Source organism: Oncorhynchus clarkii, chromosome 17 (assembly GCF_045791955.1).
Source record: "Oncorhynchus clarkii lewisi isolate Uvic-CL-2024 chromosome 17, UVic_Ocla_1.0, whole genome shotgun sequence".
In the NCBI taxonomy this organism is placed as follows: Eukaryota; Metazoa; Chordata; class Actinopteri; order Salmoniformes; family Salmonidae; genus Oncorhynchus; species Oncorhynchus clarkii.
This window is the reverse complement of record NC_092163.1, coordinates 24,904,584-24,916,188: the sequence shown is the minus strand read 5'-3', so window position 1 is coordinate 24,916,188 and position 11,605 is coordinate 24,904,584.

Below are 11,605 nucleotides of genomic sequence, written 5' to 3'. Positions count from 1 at the left end.
ACTCATCCATTATACAAGGGCAATTTAAGTGTAGGAAAGCATGATACAGCGTAACGCAAAACGACAAGGTTCCAGTTTAACATCGTTTACTAAACTGTATATTTTTTTAAAGGGGTGGATCAGCTTAATATTGCGGGAAGAATGTTGCTTCCATCAATGTAATGGTCTGCATCATTTCCAATCCCCCATATATTTTTGGGGTAAATATATATATCCATACACGCATATAGACATACATACTTTTTTAAAGAATATACCTTTATTATTATTCCCCGCTGTTACGAATCCCTTTTGGCCCGACAGTCTAGGGGAGATGGTAATGAGACCCGTAACATAACTCATGCAAATTATAATGGTGACAAAGTACTATGGAGGTGCTCAAACAAAAAGAGAGGTTAAGACACAAAGAGAGAGTGAAACACAGAGATCTACATACATGGCATTTACAGAGAGATTGAGCTCTAGAGCAAACAACTGATGGGGTTTTTAAACCAAGGGAAAGGAACTGTGATAGGGTAGGAAACAGGAGGAGGTGTGTCTTCTGATTGATGATTGATTGTTGACTGATTGGGGAGTGATGATTTTCACCTGTGAGGGGAGAAGGAGAGAAAACAACACAGGATACATACACACACACACACACAGGATACCTGTATCCGTAACACCCGCAAACCCTACCATCGATCCCTCAATTGCAGTAAACTAATAAACACTTCGGCTTTTACCTTCAATTTATACATCTTATACACATTTTACAATAGATATTTTTGGTTTGCTTTTAGTCCTTCCTCTATTTCTGATGTCCATCCAGTTTGATTTCTATTTGTAACTGTGCTATTTTACAGACCCCGTATGGTTTCTTGGTATTAGTCCCACCCTTCAGCTCCATTCAATCTCTCAACACCTGCCATATATTTTTCAACTGTGCTGTGATGCTTCACAAAAGAATTGAACCTTTCTATTCTCATAGCTTCTACAAATTAAAAATAAACATTTTTGCTAAAATAATTATTATGTTATTGATTGACTATGGCTTTTCAAATCACCCAGTATTGCTATCTGCAGCGTTAGTTCTAGGCAAATGTTGCAATTCTTCAGCCATTCCTGGACAATACCAAAATAAATTATCTAATGACTCTGCCTACTCACAGCAGAATCTGCAGAGCTGGGAAGATTGTATCCCCCATATATATAACATTCTATTAGTTGCAAGAATTTTGTATAGTAATTTAAATTGAAAAATGTGAAGTTTTGAATCTGGAGTTGTTTTGCGTATCAATTCATAAACCATGTGCCATTGAATGGGTACATCGCAAATCTCTTCCCAACTATTTTGCAATTTATATGGCACAGCTGTCAGTTTTTTGGTCCTTAAATGAAATTGGTATATGTTTTTATTTATCACACTTTTCTTTAACCATTTGTGTTCTTTAATACAGGGCCAACATACAAGTTCCTTACTTTTTTCCCCTTCTACTTGCCTCTTCCATTTTTGTGGTAATGCTGCAATTAATTGGTTGTAATTTTGGGTAGAGCAGACATTTCCATATGTCTGTGTTAGCTGCATATGTGACAACTCCACCAGTCCTATTTATAATATCATTCCCAAAAAGTATACCGTTTTTAAAATTTCTTCTAAAAATACCATTTATTTTATCAATTAGTATATTTGAATTTAACCAAAATATTTTAATCTTTTCAGGTGATTCAACTGAAATTGCAACCAACTTTCTAAGGCTTGTTTAAAAAAGAAAGATATTTTTGAGATTCATTCCTTTTCAAACAACCGAACGTGGGCGGGTGTAATCTGAATAAAGGGGAAAAGGCCCTTCTTGAACATAGGATGAGACATTCGTACCAATTTACTAGAGAACCAGTTTGGATTTAAGTATAACTTTTCTATGACTGATGCCTTTAGTGAGTAGTCTAATGCTTTAATATTTAATCATTTCTGCCCTCCGAATTCATATTCTTTATATCATTTTTTCGTTATATAAGTTTTTAATTTTATCTGCCATTCCAAATAAAATTGAATATTTTATGTTCATATAATTTAAAAAGCAGGTCACTAGGTGTAGGCAAAACCATAAGCAAATAGCTAAACTGTGATATGACTAAAGAGTTAATCAAGATGCTTTTTCCACAAATAGACAGGTATTTTCCTTTCCATGGTAGCAAGATCTTATCTATTTTTGCTAACTTTCTATAAAAATGTATTGGAGTGAGATCATTTCTTTCGGGATTTGTATACCAAGTATGTCCACATCTGTCAGACCATTTTATTGGTAAACTACATGGTAATGTAAAATTTGATTTTTTTTTTGTGATCCAATACTTATCATAATTAGGTTTTAATCCGGAGAGAATAGCAAAAGTATCTAGATCCTCTATGAGGCCATGGAGAGACTCTAATTTTGGTTTTAAAAGAAAACATTAATCATCAGCGTACAATGACAGCTTAGTTTTTAAGCCACGGAGTTCTAATCCCTTAATATTATTATTTGATCTAATCTTAACAGCTAACATTTCGATAGCAATAATAAATAGATATGCCGATAGTGGACAACCTTGTTTTACTCCTCTAGATAGTTTAAAACTTGATGTAGCCATTATTTACTATTTTACACCTATGGTTACTAGACATAACCTATTTTATAATAGATTCCCCAAAATTGAAATATTCTAGGCATTTATATATAAACTCCAGTCATACTTTATCAAAAGCCTTTTCAGAATCAGCTATGAAAACCAGGCCTGGTGTCCCCGATATTTCATAGTATTCTATCGTTTCCAGTACTTGTCTTATATAATCTCCAATGTATCGTCCATGTAAAAAACCTGTCTGATTAGGATGAATAACATCTGACAATACTTTTTTTATTCTATGCGCCAAGTATTTTGCTAGAATTTTTGCATCACAACACTGAAGTGTAAGAGGTCTCCAATTTTTTAAATGGATCTTTATATATACACCACTTGGGTCCTGTTTCAGTAATAATGATATCAGACCTTCTTGTTGCATGTCTGATAATCTACCATATAGGAGTGGTTAAAACATGCTAATATGCCTGAAACGAAAACATATTCTTAAAGTACTTTACTGTCTCTTTCAAAATATAATTTGGTGAACCATGTGTGACTCCATCCTTTAACAAGTTTTAATAACAATTTTTGGTAGCATTTCTATATTGAAGATTTAAAAAGAATTTGGTGCATTTTTCCCCATATTCCATCCAGTTCGCTTTATTTAATAATATATTACACTGGATCTTTCTTGAATAAGTTCCTCCATTTCTTTTTGTTTTTCCTCTAACTTATTCTGTGCCTCTATGGTTCCGCTTTTATTGCAATCTAACTGCACTGTTAGTCCTTCAATTTCCTTTGTTAATATGGACTCTTGATCTAAATTGCTTTTGTTTTATAGATGAGTACTGAATTGCATAGCCTCTAAAGGCACACTTAAAAGTGTCCCATACAATATTGGGATCTGCTGTACCTATGTTATGTCTGAAAAAGTCTGTTATAAATTATTCTGTCCTAGTTCTAAACAATTTATCATCTAGTAGGCTTTGATTAAATTTCCAATATCCTCGCCCACGTGGAAATTCTGTAAGAGTAATATATATGCCAATTATGTGATGACCCGACCGCATTCTGTCCCCTATCAACACTTTTTGATTAAGCCTCCGCCATGTATATCTCACTAGGTCAGGGTATTTAAGTCTCCATATAAACACTAATTCCAATATATTCATGACATTCTTAAATGCCTGAGGGTGATAGTTTGTAGTGTGATTTCCTTTCCGGTCCATAGAGGTATTTAAGACCGTATTAAAATCTCCCACCATAATAATAGAGTCTAGTGTTGCTTGTAGAGTTGATAAATTCTTATATATATTTTCAAAGAAGCTTGGATCATCATTATTCGGACCGTATAGGTTAATAAGCCACATCTGTTTATTGTCCAATAACATATTTAAAATAACCCATCTATACCTTGATAATCTGTTTGGACAATTTGCAGATTTGGATCAAAATTACTGTTAATTAAAACCATCACCCCTTTTGAATTTCTTTGCCCATGGGAGAAGTATATTTCGCCCCCCCCCCCCCCCCCCCCCCCAGTTCTTTTTCCACAAAACTTAATCTAAAATTGTTGAATGGGTTTCCTGTAAACAATGGATATCATATTCCTTCTCTTTTAGCCAGGTAAATATTGATAGTCTTTTCTTATTATCTGCTCGGCCATTTACAATTGTAACTGGCTATACTTATTTCACCACTTATCATAATGAGACAACTTTCATTTCTATTTTACTAAACTGTATTAGCACACTACATGTTTGCTATTGCACGCAGGCCAGGTTCATCAACAACAAGACTGCTGCGCAGGCGCACTAATAACATAGTAATAGCCCCATAATAACAGAAATATAGGGATAATTAAAGACAAAATAAAACATCAACAAATGTCCAAGTATTATTCAAGTCCCCCATTACAAATGGGTTGTGTGACAGTTTTAATATGTATTACTCAAGCTGCCACTTTACATTACTGAGTGCCTGTAGGAGCACAAGACTGGATGCTCCCTTTTTAGTCAGACATTCAGCAAGCTGTTCCTTTGTGGTCGACCCCCGCTGGATTCTCTGGGCTTGAATAAGTTCCTTGATGCTGCTAATCTCGACAAAGTCTTTTCTCTGTGACAGACTTGGTTGACTTCACAGCATCAACTAATGAGTAGTTGTCAGTGACACAAACGACAGGTAGAATGTGCCGTTTTGTCTCACCAGTGGTAAGCTCTCTAAACAGCAAGAAAGATAGCATTGCAAGTGTTTCTCCAGTAAGTGTGCTTTGGACAACCTTTCTGATCCTTTTTGACTGCCAACAGATAGCATGATTAGTTGTCCACCTTGTGTGCCTCCATCTGTAAGGTTCCCTTGGGAAGCATCACTGAAGACAACTAGTTTCGGAGAGTCATCTTTTCCAACATGCTGAAACTTTAGTGACTTGTTGTGATTTCAGTTTACGAACAACTTTGTTTGCCTCATGAATGGTTTGTACAGTGGCGTGTTTTGTGTTGGATGCCAAGTTGCAGCCATCAAACATTACATCAGGTCTACTGTCTAGCAACCCATAGAATTTGACCTCAATTGATCAGCTTCAATTACACAGATAGGGGAATTCCTTTGTACAGCTCTTGCAGATTCTTGATATAGCTCTCCTGTTGCATCAACTGTTATAAACTCTATACCAACATAACAAAAATGATCATGCTCCTCACGGCCGACCTGGAAAACAACTTTGAGGTGTGGAATCACAGTTGTAGCAAAGGTCTGTGAGCCACCCCAGATGAAGTCATCAACATGACTCCCGTCACATTGCAGTCTTGATCAAGCCAATAAAAGACTGCAGCATCCACTTGTGACATGTTTCCACCTGTACTCAGCATTGTTGCCTTGACTTTGTTGTACCAGTAGAGTGATGCATCTGCCAGGCCATACACCTTTTTTTTTAGTTTCCAGTGTTCCTTCATTCTTAGCTTCAGGCGGAGGGTCAGATGTGAATGTCCCTTGACAGCTCTGTTCCCTGCAAAAATGCAGATTTGATGTCTATGGAATGAAGGTAAAAAAAATTCTGGCAGATCATCAGTAATCTGAGAGACTCTGAGGCGCATGTAGGGGAGTCTTTTGGGAGTTCTTTAGCAGCCAGCTCTTCAAAACCTCTAGCCACTAGACATGTTTTTGGCACTATTCCAGTTAAGGATTATTCAAGGGTTCACATCCACCTTGTTGACACATTTTTGGCCAATGTCTTTGACTTCCTCAAACACTCAATTTTTCCTCCAATTACTGAGCTCATCTAGGTCATCTCAAATGACACGTTCCTTGTTTCAAGTACATCATCATTTTGAATGTCATTCTGTTTTTCTCGATTTTTCATTGGTTCAATTCTGAGATTATCTACAAGTGACAGGTCAGATGACCCTGCTGTACCAGAAAGTGTAGCTGGTTTAGAGTACTAGAAGTTGTGCCAGTTCTGGTCTTTTCCTTTGTGTTCATGTCCTCTGTGACTGTCAGAATCTCATTTTTACATGGACTCAGTGTGATGTTTTTCTCTAAAATGTTTACACAATAGTGGCCTGAGGTCGTAAATTCAAGGGTCACTGATTGCTTAAATATCACTGCCTTGTCATTTTTTATGTCTAGTACAGCCCCTTCCTTCTTGAGGGAAGTTTTGCTTAACAGTAAGGGGATATTTGTAGGGACCACCTCTGTTTCAATGTGACACTTACTCTGACCAATTTTTGCTGGTATCTTAACTCTCTTGGTAGAATGGACGATTCTCCCATCTCCAAATTTGAAAGCTCTGTTGCTTGGTGTGTCAATCATATTTTGTACTTCTTTCATATTTAGTTAGCTATCAAGCCATTTTGCACCACACGCTGTATCATTCATATCAGATCCTAAGGATTCAACTATAAAGATCTCAGTATCAGAAGCAGATTTGTTTGAAAACAGTGTAATGTTACACTGCTCTATCTCTGTGTTTACATTTTCCTCTGTTTAACTTGTTCATTTTTATGAGGACAGTCTTTAACCCAATGGTAAGTGCTTTGACAAATATCACATTTTGATCTCCTTCCATATTTGTCTAGTGGATTTGTGCCGGGCAATGGCGCCCTCTTCTGGTTGTCTTGAGTACGTGACTTGTTGGCACATTTTCTATGCTGCATCACTCACTTGCATTCCATCTGTTATTCCCACAACAGACATCTTTTCACCAAAACGTTTTTTTTAGTGCCGACTTCATTGACGCAAAAGTCAGCACAGTACAAGCAGTCAAAGCCAGCTGTTTCTCCCTACCACCCAGACAGGCAGTATCTAGCAACTTGAAAGCTAACACTGCATCCGGGAGAACCATGTCGTACTTGCGGGTCCTATTGTACCGCTGTTCGAAATCGATTATGTAGTCTGTCATTGCAACCGAAAAATCTCTAGTAATACTGTCCAAGTTTGAATATACCTCGTAGGCACTGTCTTTCTCTTCTTTAAGAAACACAGAATCCAGTGCTCTAATGAAAGTTCCCATACTGTCATCCTTGTTCAAATCCTCAACAGATATTTCCAGTGCTGAAATATAAGAATACTTCAAACAAGAATGTAACGTGTTAATCTCCCTGCAAAGTCCCACAGCCTGACAACTTTCTTGAAAGAAATGTTGTCAGCATGCTCAACTGGTGTCGCTCATTCAGCTGGTTTTCCCTACTAAGCCAGGAGATCAGAGTCAGTCTCAACAGGTTTTCCCCACTAAGCAAGATCAGAGTCAGAGCCCTTAGCCTTATCAGGTCTCTCCTCCACCTATTACGGGGTTTGAGCCGTCAAAGCCAACCACCATTAGCTCTGACACATTTGAAAACCCTAGTCATTGGCGACTCCATTACCCGCAATATTAGGCTTAAAAAGAATCATCCAGCTATTATACAGTTGAACTCGGAAGTTTACATCCACTTAGGTTGGAGTCATTAAAAATGACTTGTTTTTTAACCACTCCACAAATTTATTGTTAACAAATTATAGTTTTGGTAAGTCGGTTAGGACATCTACTTTGTGCATGACACAAGTAATTCTTCCAACAATTGTTTGCAGACAGATGTATCACAATTCCATTTCGTCAGAAGTTTACATACACTGAGTTGACTGTTCCTTTAAACAGCTTGTAAAATTCCAAAAAAGAATGTCATGGCTTTAGAAGCTTCTGGTAGGCTAATTGACATAATTTGAGTCAATTGGAGGTGTACCTGTGGCTCTATTTCAAGGCCAACCTTCAAATTCAGTGCCTCTCTGCTTGACATCATGGGAAAATAAAAATAAATCAGCCAAGACCTCAGAAAAATAACTGTAGACCTCAATGAGTCTGGTTCATCCTTGGGAGCAACTTCCCAATGCCTGAAGGTACCACGTTCATCCGTACAAAGAATAGAACGCAAGTATAAACACCATGGGACCACGCAGCCGTCATACCACTCAGGAAGGAGATGCGTTCTGTCTCCTAGAGATGAATGTACTTTGGTGCGAGAAGTGCAAATCAATATGATTTGATGTAAAAAGAGATTTATAAATACATTTGATTAGAGGACTTTTCAAATGTCGGTAGCACCCAAATGTCTGCCCTCTTAAATCCAGGGATCCGTCCTAGGAGTGACATCGGCGAAGTTGTCGACGATTCTCTGAATGTCCGATGACCGCCACACCATGTTAATTGTAGAGCTTTATCAGTCAAAATTATTAAACTAGAAAACACTATTTTCTCAGCTCTTTTTTTCTATTCATGATACAGCCTACTACTTATTCTTTCTTAAATACCTCATGAACACTGTTGCATCCCCAATAATAAACGGAAAACAAAGTTGTATTAATCTTAAAGAAAAGGTGCACGTGTAGGAACTTGAATGTTTCTCTGCAGATTTGCTCACTATCAAGGAAATATGATGTCCTCTGATGTTTTGTTTCTCTTTGGTTTGCTCCTTTTCGACATGACTGAATCCTTGCAGAGGTTCATGGAACCAGCAATCTTGCCAATGAGCACTAGATGTTTTTCAGTCTTCGTCATAATCTATTCCAACCAATACAACTACACACAACCTCCACTCATTGAAATGCATGCGTGAACACACACACACCCACAAACACACACACACACACACACACACACACACACACACACAGGACCCATAAATGATTAGCTACATCCCCCACTTCTTGCTCTATCCCTCTCTCCCATGCCACATATTCACTCTTACACATACACACACTTGGCTTTAATACGTTAGCTAGCTAGTCAGTCTACTTGTGCCTCATCACACACACATAATACGTCATTGAAAATAAGAATTTGTTTTTTACTGACTTGCCTAGTTAAATAAAGGTCAAATAAAATGACAGATTACTCACTCACAGCCAACAAAACTTGACTAATAGTTGAATGGCAAACACTTACCATTGGTGAGATAATACATCTGGTCAGGTCTCTTGACCATCTCCTTGGGGGTAAAAAGCAAACACCTCTTCCCTTCATTGGACTTGCAAGTGCACCTGAACTCACAAGCCTTTTCAATTTCCTGCCTAGGATCACTGACATACTGTATTCTCCCTCGAATGACTGAAGCGCCGTAATTGACGGATCCACCATTAACAGCTGGTGTTCCTCGGTTGCCTCCTCGAGGGGCTCGTCAGTGTCTGTGGAGTCGCTGATGGAAATGCTCTCTGGCTCAGGTGCCAATAACTTGACGCTACTGATCGTCTGAACCAGCTTCCAGCACAAATGTACTATTTAAAAATCTAGCGATTTCCCTCTCCCGGGAATCCATCGATGCAGTAAAAAGCTAAACTAGCCAAGGTGTAGGCAGTAGTGACAGTGTGAAGGGATTTTGACAGATCTGAAGAGTGGAGAGAGTGTAGCCTGAGGTAAACTTTTTTATTTTCCCGTGGATGATGCGCTAAAGTAGCTTTGATTGAGCAAACAGGAAAATCATACGGTTAAATAGCCTATTGCAGTTTGATTCAAAGTATATAGCTAGCTAGTTTGCAATTTATAAATGATTTCGGAATTGAGGGGGGATTTGATAGTGCCGCTACAAGTTAGCTTCCACCGAACTGATGTAAAAGTGCTCCGTTGCTATGTTTCATCAGATTAATAACTATATCTATACTCTGAATTTGGCAATAAAACATTCAGATTATGAAAGCAAATACATTGGGGGTTTTATCTGCTATTAACAAAACAAACAGCAAAAAATCTACATTTTGGCACACAAATTAGCCATATCAACTCTGACTGATTACAATACAGCGTGTCACATATATAATGTATTATTCATAAAGAGTTTAATTTAATGATAAGATATTCACTTGAACACTTATTTTGGAAAAGGCTACAGAACTGAAGGTCATTGAATACAACAACCATGTCTCTGTGGCTAACAAATACAGTCATGGGTGGTAACTACAATTCACTCTAAAGGCAAGGCACACTGGGAAATATGCAAATAAGGTAGAATAAATTCTCATGTAGAATTGTATGTTCACTCAACCTAAAATTCAACTTGAGAATGTGTGTTGGTTCAGCTATATGCCCAAATGTTGAGCAAACTCACAATCCTATTGCAGCTGGTCGCATATTTGTTTTACTACAGTGTATGTGAGAGTGCTCCCGAGGCTTCAAAAAGGATAACAACCACTCACCTGAAAGAAAGAGTAGATGGAGTAGAGTAACCCAGAGCATGACACCAGCCATATGTGTGAGTGTGGAACAGTGATACAGAGAGTGTTCGTGCTGTGTGTGCAGAGAGGTGCCAGAAATGATAGTCATCCATTATCACCTGCAACGACACCACAGGGAGAGAGGGGAGGGGCTTTGAGACACTTGACCGGGGCACACTGATTTGGTTGTGTGGGCCAGCAATACTTTTGATTGATTTTAAAATGATTAGAGTGACTTTTGATTGGTTTAGGGTGGTCTGACTGAGAGATGGGTTTAGACCCTGCAGAGAGAAAGAGTCTGTATCCCAAATGGGCTGCAGCTGCCTGTAAACATGGATCCAAAAGCAGTGCACTATACAGGGAATGGGTGCCATTTGGGATAGAGCCCTTAACCATTGAGGGAAGGAGACGCAGAACTGTTCAGAGATCAGTGTCGGGTAAGATAAACATCATCCTGCTCAAACAGAGGAGGAAAGGAGGGAAATATCATTCTAGGAACACTTACAGTAATATATACCAACTACCCCCGGCAACAGCCCCTTCTAAACCAGCTGTACAAGATGGGTTTGTGTTGAGTCAACAACCGGACAACATAACTGTGTGTATGTAGAGATGGGAAGTATTTCTGTTTACACGTATTTTGATTACTTTTGAGTTTTGTAATTTGTATTTCACTGACCTGAACTACAATCCAATGTACTGTATTTTGTAACAAGATACATGAAGTGCTTTGAGAGGCTAGTCAAGGATCATATCACAGCCAACTTACCGGGCACCCTAGAACCACTTCAGTTTTCATACCACCCCAACAGATCCACACTGCACACTGCCCTATTCCATCTGGACAAAAATAAGAATGCTGTTCATTGACAATAGCTCAGCATTCAACACTATAGTACCCTCCAAGCTCATCATCAAGCTGGAGGCCCTGGGTCTCAACCCCGCCCTGTGCAATTGGTTCCTGGACTTTGACGGGCCGCCCCCAGGTGGTGAAGGTGGGAAACAACATCTCCACTTCGCTGCCTCTCAACACTGGGGACCCACAAGGGTGTGTGCTCAGCCCTCTCCTGTACTCCCTGTTCGCCCACGACTGTGTGGCCATGCACACCTCCAACACAATCATCAAGTTTGCAAATGACACAACAGTAGTGGGCCTGATCACCAACAATGACGAGACAGCCTACAGGGAGCAGGTGAGGGCAATCGGATTGTGGTGTCAGGAAAACAACATCTCACTCAATGTCAACAAAACAAAAGGAGATGATCGTGGACTTCAGGAAACAGCAGAGGGAGCACCCCCCTATCCACATCGAAGGGACAGCAGTGGAGAAGGTGGAACGTTTTT